The following is a 9,080-nucleotide window of genomic DNA, read 5'->3' on the forward strand; positions in this document are numbered from 1 at the left end:
ACAATCCATGGAGGAGGAGAACAGCAAACCCTCTAAGTTTTCAGAAGCTGACCTGGTGTTAGACATCGAAGGGAGGCAGCAGTGGGGTGAAATGCCCCAGAGATGTTTATACTAGAGGGTGGAAAGCAGGGGACTCCATGGGGCACTTGGTTTGCACAGGGCTCAAAAGAGAAACTTCCTAGGAGATAAGGGGCAGGGCTTTCCTGGGGTGATGGAAAGATGGAGTTTGGCATTTCCAAGTTGGCAGACACAAGACCCGAGGAAGGGGCTGGGGCAGGAAGGAAGAGAGGCCCTTGACCCAAAGAGCGAAAGAAGGCGAGGTCTGCCACAGACCCGAGGGGAGTGCCATCCAAATGGAGAATGTGTGTTGCCGGCCCAGAGGGCCCGAGGGGGCAACAGCGGGGTTCGTTGCCCGGTGTGCGTCGCTCTAATTAACACACCAGGTTGGAGAAGCAAACCAAGTTTATTCAAGATCTTGAAAAGGCACTAGGAGAAGCAATATCTCAAATCAAGCGCACTGATAAAAGCAAGTTCTCCTTTTTATATTCCAAGTTGTCTGTACTGGCCTTTGTTTCTCCCTGTCTCCCCCTTCCTCCCTCCCCTTGCAGCAGATACATTAAGCAATAAATTGTAGCTTGTTAGAAACCTTCCCATTCGCATGTTTATCTCTGGCCTTTACGACACAGATGCATGCAGACCTTCCTCCCCTCCTTCTCCCCCGTATCACTACCGCTTTTTGCTGTTTCGAGCTGTACTGCAGCTGCGAGCTAAGAAAGCTGACAGTTACAATTTTTTGCTTTTTGGCTGTTAGCAGTTTCGGCTGGTTAAAGTTCACAACATGGAAGAACTTTGGTTCACTCAGGCCTAGAGCAAGAAGACTTCATCGACACTCGTGGTCTTTCATCCTCCCGAGTTACCTAGATTTATGCCTAGTGACACCAACAACTGTGACCCCCATTTCCCCTCTCTACAGCACGCCGTCCAAGAGCTGAGATGTCATGGGGCTGGGGTGTCGGAGCAGGGGAGGAAGTTGCTAATAATGAAAGGAGGCTTTAGTATAATGAATGGCCATGGCCAAGCTGTGGAAAACAGATCGCAAGACCTGAGGCTTGGATAGTTGAGGTGCCCTACAACTTAAACCCCAGTCCACTGCGCCTGCATTCCACATATTAGCTGAGCTTCCTGGGCTCGAGTACCTGCAGCCCAGGAACGGAGCAAGGCCGAGGTCTGGAGAGCAGAATGTGGGCCATCTACCGAGCGGCAGGAGAGAAGGTTCTGCTAAGCCCCTTCGAGAGGCAGGTACTGTTACAGCAGGACTCTCCGGCCTTAAAGGGACAGCAGCCTCAAGCACAAGCAACCCATTGGCTAGCCATCCCCAGCATCACTGGGCGGAGGGAGAGGCTGGATGGGGTGGCACTAGGGCCCAGGGAAGGTGTTGTAGCTGATACCTCTACAAGGAGCTTCTCAAGCCTGGGAATTATTGAGGTATCTAGCCCAAGGAACCTGATGAGATCAATTTATAACAACACCAAGTACTGCTTGGTTTGCCCCAAGCCATAAAGGCCCGGGAAGGTTATGGGTCTATTACAGGAGGGGATGGGTGAGGTTCTTTGGCCTGCAAGGTGAAGGAGCTCAGACTAGATGATCCCAATGGTCCCGCCTGGCCTTAAAGTCTATCAGGAACTGTAACGATGCTGGTTCTGGCGGGACCCAACTGAGAGTGCCAATTCAGGACAAATTGCTTAACACAGGGCAGTTACAGCCCAAGGCTGGGGTTTTTCCACCTCTAAGGCAAACCAAACCAGCCAGACAAAGACGACTTTGATCTCACCCCACTGGCTAACCACAAGTCACACAAGCAATTCCCTTAGACACTCCAGTCTCCCAGTATCACCATCAGTGCCACTTGTCCTGGGGATGAATGGTTATGAAAACCAACACCCCAATAAAAGAAAACGGTTCTCTCGATCCCAAAGAATCAAGCCCCAGCCCCAGGTCAATATACAAATCAGATCTTACCCACAAATCATGCGGTTGCCAATCCTTTAGAATCTAAAATCTAAAGGTTTATTCATAAAAGGAAAAAGATCTAGATGGGAGCTAGAATCGGTTAAATGGAATCAATTACATGCAGTAATGGGAAAGTTCTTGGTTCAAGCTTGTAGCAGCGATGAAATAAACTGCAGGTTCAAATCAAGTCTCTGGAACATCCACAGCTGGGATGGGTCATTCAATCCTTTGTTCAGAGCTTCAGTTTGTAGGAAAGTCCCTCCAGAGGTAAGAAGCAGGATTGAAGACAAGATGGAGATGAGGCATTAGCCTTATATAGGCTTTTCCAGGTGTAAGAACCTCTTTGTTCTTACTGTGGAAAATTACAGCAAAATGGACTCTGGAGTCACATGGGCAAGTCCCTGCACTTTGCTGAGTTACAAGGCGTATCTGCCTGCTTTCCATGGGTCAGTTGTAGCTGATGGTCCTTAATAGCCCACCAAGCAGGCTAGGCAGAGCTAACACCAACTTGATTTGCAATAAATACTTGCTATAAATTTGTTATTACTAATTAAAATTTTTGTAACTAATGTGTTGCTATTACCAAGAACTGTAAGAATGTGCAATGTGCCTAATCTTTTGGAAAATCCCTTGAACACGTTAAGAGGAATACACGAGAACACACTTTATGTTAGAAGGCCTTGTAATGCTAATGTTGCACTGTTAATGCCTGTAAACAGTCTTGGAACTTTTCACAGGGAAAAGACGTTCCAGACCTGATGTGCTGTATGAAAGGGAAAACTGAGGCACGCGACCATATTGCTTTCGCGGCCAAATGCCAAGATTCCAGTACTATGAACAACAGGCGAACAGGGGCTGCTAACAGAGAGTTTCGCAAGGGAGTTTGGAAGGGCAGTGGGAAGGGAGCGGGAGTCCCTCGTCGGTCCTAACCCTTCCCCTGTAGTCCCCCTTAAAACCTATAAACCAAACCACATTTCAAAACCCCTTTCTGTAAACCACCCTTCCATTAACTAGGAGACAATGCAGGCTGAAGCCCAGCAGCAGAGTGGGGGCTATCCAGTTTATTGCGTTGAGTGTTGCATGTATGATTACCTGCCCTGTGGGCGGGTGGCGTATGTGTGCAGTCGGTGCAAGGAGCTCCTGGCCCTCAGAGACCACGTACGGACTTTGGAGGCCAGGGTGGCGGAACTGGAGGAGCTAAGAGAGGCAGAGAGGTATGTGGATGAGGCTTTCCGGGACACTGTACAATTGTCCCACCTCTGCTCAGACAGCCCCTGTGCTGTTGAGGAGGAAGAACGGCCCAGGGAAGCAGAGCAGTCAATGGGAGCAGAGGGAAACCTTCCCGTAGTTGGGACCCTCCTTCCAGAGGGTGCTGGGGTTGCCTCTCACACTGAGGTTACCTCTCTGGGGGAGGGAACTCCAGTTTCTAGGAAAAGGCAGGTGTTAGTAATGGGAGATTCGATTATTAGAAACATAGATAGCTGGGTTTGTGATGACCGGGAGAACCGTATGGTGACTTGCCTGCCTGGTGCGAAGATTGCGGATCTCTCGAGGCATCTAGACAGACTTATGTGTAGTGCTGGGGAGGAGCCGGTGGTCGTGGTACATGCAGGTGCCAATGACATAGGGAAGGGTAGGAGAGATGTCCTGGAAGCCAAATTTAGGCTGCTAGGGAAGAAACTGAAATCCAGGACCTCTATGGTGGCATTCTCAGAAATGCGCCCAGTTCCACGCGCAGGGCCAGGTAGGCAGGCAGAGCTTCAGAGTCTCAATGCATGGATGAGACGATGGTGTAGAGAGGAGGGGTTCACGTTCATTAGGAACTGGGGAAACTTCTGGGATGGGAGGGGCCTATACAGGAGAGATGGGCTCCACCTAAACCAAAGTGGAACCAGACTGCTGGCACTAAACATTAAAAAGGTTGCAGAACAGTTTTTAAACTAGGAGATGGGGGGAAAGCCGACTGCTGCAGAGGAGCATGTGGATCGGACACAGACTTCTCCTAGGGCAGAGTCTGATGATAGAGAATCTCCAGGTTATAGCCAGGAGCAGAGGACGGAAGAGTATTATGTAAGGGCCGGGTCAGATGATAAACAGTCACATAAAAAAGAATCTGGCACATCAGAAAAGGGAAGACAAATAAACAGGGGCAAGTTTTTAAAGTGCTTGTACACAAATGCTAGAAGTCTAAATAATAAGATGGGTGAACTAGAGTGCCTGGGGTGATAAAGGAGGATATTGATATAATAGGCATCACAGAAACCTGGTGGACTGAGAGCAATCAATGGGACACAATCATTCCGGGGTACAAAATATATCGGAAGGACAGAACAGGTCATGCAGGGGGAGGAGTGGCACTATATGTGAAAGAAAGTGTAGATTCAAATGAAGTAAAAATCTTAAGCGAATCCACATGTTCCATAGAATCTCTATGGATAGAAATTTCATGCTCTAATAAAAATATAACATTAGGGATCTATTATCGACCACCTGACCAGGGCAGTGATAGTGATGATGAAATGCTAAGGGAAATTAGAGAGGCTATCAAAATTAAGAACCCAATAATAGTGGGGGATTTCAATTATCCCCATATTGACTGGGAACATTTCACTTCAGGATGAAATGCAGAGATAAAATTTCTCGATACTTTAAATGACTGCTTCATGGAGCAGCTGGTACGGGAACCCACAAGGGGAGAGGCAACTCTAGATTTAATCCTGAGTGGAGCGCAGGAGCTGGGCCAAGAGGTAACTATAGCAGGACCGCTTGGAAATAGTGACCATAATACAATAGCATTCAACATCCCTGTGGTGGGAAGAACATCTCAACTGCCCAACACTGTGGCCTTTAATTTCAAAAGGGGGAACTATACAAAAATGAGGGGGTTAGTTAAACAAAAGTTAAAAGGTACAGTGACTAAAGTGAAATCCCTGCAAGTTGCGTGGGCCCTTTTTAAAGACACCATAATAGAGGCCCAACTTCAATGTATACCCCAAATTAAGAAACACAGTAAAAGAACTAAAAAAGAGCCACAGTGGCTTAACAACCATGTAAAAGAAGCAGTGAGAGATAAAAAGACTTCCTTTAAAAAGTGGAAGTCAAATCCTAGTGAGGCAAATAGAAAGGAGCACAAACACTGCCAACTTAAGTGCAAGAGTGTAATAAGAAAAGCCAAAGAGGAGTTTGAAGAACGGCTAGCCAAAAACTCCAAAGGTAATAACAAAATGTTTTTTTAAGTACATCAGAAGCAGGAAGCCAGCTAAACAACCAGTGGGGCCCCTGGATGATCGAGATACAAAAGGAGTGCTTAAAGATGATAAAGTCATTGCGGAGAAACTAAATGGATTCTTTGCTTCAGTCTTCACGGCTGAGGATGTTAGGGAGATTCCCAAACCTGAGCTGGCTTTTGTAGGTGACAAATCTGAGGAACTGTCACAGACTGAAGTGTCACTAGAGGAGGTTTTGGAATTAATTGATAAACTCAACATTAACAAGTCACCGGAACCAGGTGGCATTCACCCAAGAGTTCTGGAAGAAAGAACTCAAATGTGAAGTTGCGGAACTATTAACTATGGTTTGTAACCTGTCCTTTAAATCGGCTTTGGTACCCAATGGCTGGAAGTTAGCTAATGTATCGCCAATATTTAAAAAGGGCTCTAGAGGTGATCCTGGCAATTACAGACCGGTAAGTCTAACATCGGTACTGGGCAAATTAGTTGAAACAATAGTCAAGAATAAAATTGTCAGACACATAGAAAAACAAATTGTTGAGCAGTAGTCAACATGGTTTCTGTAAAGGGAAATCATGTCTTACTAATCTATTGGAGTTCTTTAAAGGGGTCAAAAAACATGTGGACAAGGGGTGATCCGGTGGACATAGTGTACTTAGATTTCCAGAAAGCCTTTGACAAGGTCCTTCACCAAAGGCTCTTACGTAAATTAAGCTGTCATTGGATAAAAGGGAAGGTCCTTTCATGGATTGAGAACTGGTTAAAAGACAGAGAACAAAGGGTAGGAATTAATGGTAAATTCTCAGAATGGAGAGGGGTAACTAGTGGTGTTCCCCAAGGGTCAGTCCTAGGACCAATCCTATTCAATTTATTCATAAATGATCTGGAGAAAGGGGTAAACAGTGAGGTGGCAAAGTTTGCAGATGATACTAAACTGCTCAAGATAGTTAAGACCAAAGCAGATTGTGAAGAACTTCAAAAAGATCTCACAAAACTAAGTGATTGGGCAACAAAATGGCAAATGAAATTTAATGTGGATAAATGTAAAGTAATGCACATTGGAAAAAATAACTCCAACTATACATACAATATGATGGGGGCTAATTTAGCTACAACGAGTCAGGAAAAAGATCTTGGAGTCATCGTGGATAGTTCTCTGAAGATGTCCACGCAGTGTGCAGAGGCGGTCAAAGAAGCAAACAGGATGTTAGGAATCATTAAAAAGGGGATAGGGAATAAGACTGAGAATATCTTATTGTCCTTATATAAATCCATGGTACGCCCTGTAAACGGGCTACTCACCGCCGCGGCGCCTCCTGCTGGTTTTTCCGGGGAATTAGCTCTTTTTCAGCCCGGAGCGCCCTCTGCAGGCCGGTGATCGCCCTTTTTCCTATCGGCCCCGTGTCCCTCCCAGGACCCGGTGCCCCTTTAACTATAATTGGGTCTCCCCCTCTCAGGGGAACCCCCACCCTACTATCCCCACTTTGCCTCAGTAGTGGCCACTGACAGTCATGGTCTAGCCCCACACCCTGGGGCAGACTGCAGCATCGGCCCACTCATCACAGGCAATAGGGGTTTGGACCTACTGCTTTACCTACTCCTGGGTTGTCCCTTGCAACCCCCAGTACCTCTTGCCCTTTACTAGGCCGCAGCCTGGGGCTTTCCAGGCTGGAGCTTCCCTAGCTCCTCAGCCTGTCCCCCAGCCCTGCTTCACCCTAGGTGCCTTCTCAGCTTCTAAGCAGCCAGGCCCATCTCTCTCTAGAAGCAGAGAGAGACTGTCTGGGCTCTGGCTTCCCTGCCTTCTTATAAGCCCCAGGGCTTCAGTTTGGGGCGTGGCCCCAGCTGCGGCCACTTCCTTACTCAGCCCAGCTTCCAGAGCCACGCCTCTCAAGCCCTGGCAGGCAGCTTTTCAAGCCCCTCTGGGCAGGAGCAGGGTCCGCCCTGCTACAGCCCACATCTCGAATACTGTGTAGATGTGGTCTCCTCACCTCAAAAAAGATATTCTAGCACTAGAAAAGGTTCAGAAAAGGGCAACTAAAATGATTAGGGGTTTGGAGAGGGTCCCATATGAGGAAAGATTAAAGAGGCTAGGACTCTTCAGCTTGGAAAAGAGAAGACTAAGGGGGGGATATGATAGAGGTATATAAAATCATGAGTGATGTTGAGAAAGTGGATAAGGAAAAGTTATTTACTTATTCCCATAATACAAGAACTAGGGGTCACCAAATGAAATTAATAGGCAGCAGGTTTAAAACAAATAAAAGGAAGTTCTTCTTCATGCAGCGCACAGTCAACTTGTGGAACTCCTTACCTGAGGAGGTTGTGAAGGCTAGGACTATAACAATGTTTAAAAGGGAACTGGATAAATTCATGGTGGCTAAGTCCATAAATGGCTATTAGCCAGGATGGGTAAGAATTGTGTCCCTAGCCTCTGTTTGTCAGAGGATGGAGATGGATGGCAGGAGAGAGATCACTTGATCATTGCCTGTTAGGTTCACTCCCTCTGGGGCACCTGGCGTTGGCCACTGTCGGTAGACAGATGCTGGGCTGGATGGACCTTTGGTCTGACCCAGTACGGCCGTTCTTCTGTTCTTATTAATATCTACATTGGTTTGCTGTTAATTGGGTTCCAAACATTGGCCAGAGCTTGAATGGATAAAGTAGCTGTTTTCTTTAGCTCTTGGCAAGATCACATGAAACATATAGGCACCATGCTGCAAAAGCTAATCAAGTTATACCTTGAGTTTGTAAAGAGATTCAATCATGTTATTGAACATGACTTTGATAAACCATTTCTGTCAGGGCCGTCCTTAGGATTTCTGGTGCCCTAGGTGAGATTATTAAACTGGTGCCCCTGTGCCTGATCTGCTCTTAGCAACACAAATATAAGCATACAGTATTGGAAAACTTGCCACATTCACGTTATTAAAACCAGTTTAACTTAATTAAGCACACTGTAATGCTGATGCACTAGCACTAAAGAAGTAGCACTATAGAAAAAATTCTGATTTGACAGAATGATGCAAAATATATAATTTTTTTAATTTGTCAAAATTTTATTGGAAATTTATATGAAGAGGTATTGAAACAAAGATTTGTTTTTAATTAAAAGCAATCTTTCTGGCTTTTTTGGCTGCAAAATCAGTTTAATAAGCTGGGTTTCCAAACAGTGGGAAAATATAACCCTAGTTTTACTGCTAGGTAAAGCACAAAGTGACCAAAATGAAGTCAGCACAGAATCATCTCATCTAGATTAAGGTAGCACAGAAATGTTACAGAAGTCCTATTGTACCTTATTTTTGTTTGGAAAGACATTAGCAATAGCAGCACATTCACATGATAAAATACATGATAAATCACTGCCTCTAAAGTTCCATCAAAAACTGACATTTTCACAGCTCTAGCATGATCTGCTGTACAGATTCTTCACAAGGAAGTGTCCCTGGCCTTTTTAACTCATATTAACTATGTATTTACTTTATGAAAGTTGAAGAAAACATTGTGAAAACGTAAAACATTGGCTGCCCAACTTCTGGGCTGGCAAAAGCTATACTGACTCACAGGAAAAAAAAAAAGCAGGAGAATCTTAGTACAACATATGGTCAGTCTATACCAGGGGTCGGCAACCTTTCAGAAGTGGTGTGCCAAGTTCACTGTAATTTAACGTTTCTCGTGCCAGTAATACATTTTAATGTTTGTAGAAGGTCTCTCTCTATGTCTATATTATATAAATAAACTATTGTTATTATCTGAGGTCCTGGCCACTGGTCCTGCTCAGGCCACTGCCAGCTGAGTAAATGAAACCCCAGACCGGCAGCGGGCTGAGCGGGGCTGGTGGCT

The sequence above is a fragment of the Mauremys mutica genome, chromosome 8, assembly GCF_020497125.1.
Source record: "Mauremys mutica isolate MM-2020 ecotype Southern chromosome 8, ASM2049712v1, whole genome shotgun sequence".
Classification (NCBI taxonomy): domain Eukaryota; kingdom Metazoa; phylum Chordata; order Testudines; family Geoemydidae; genus Mauremys; species Mauremys mutica.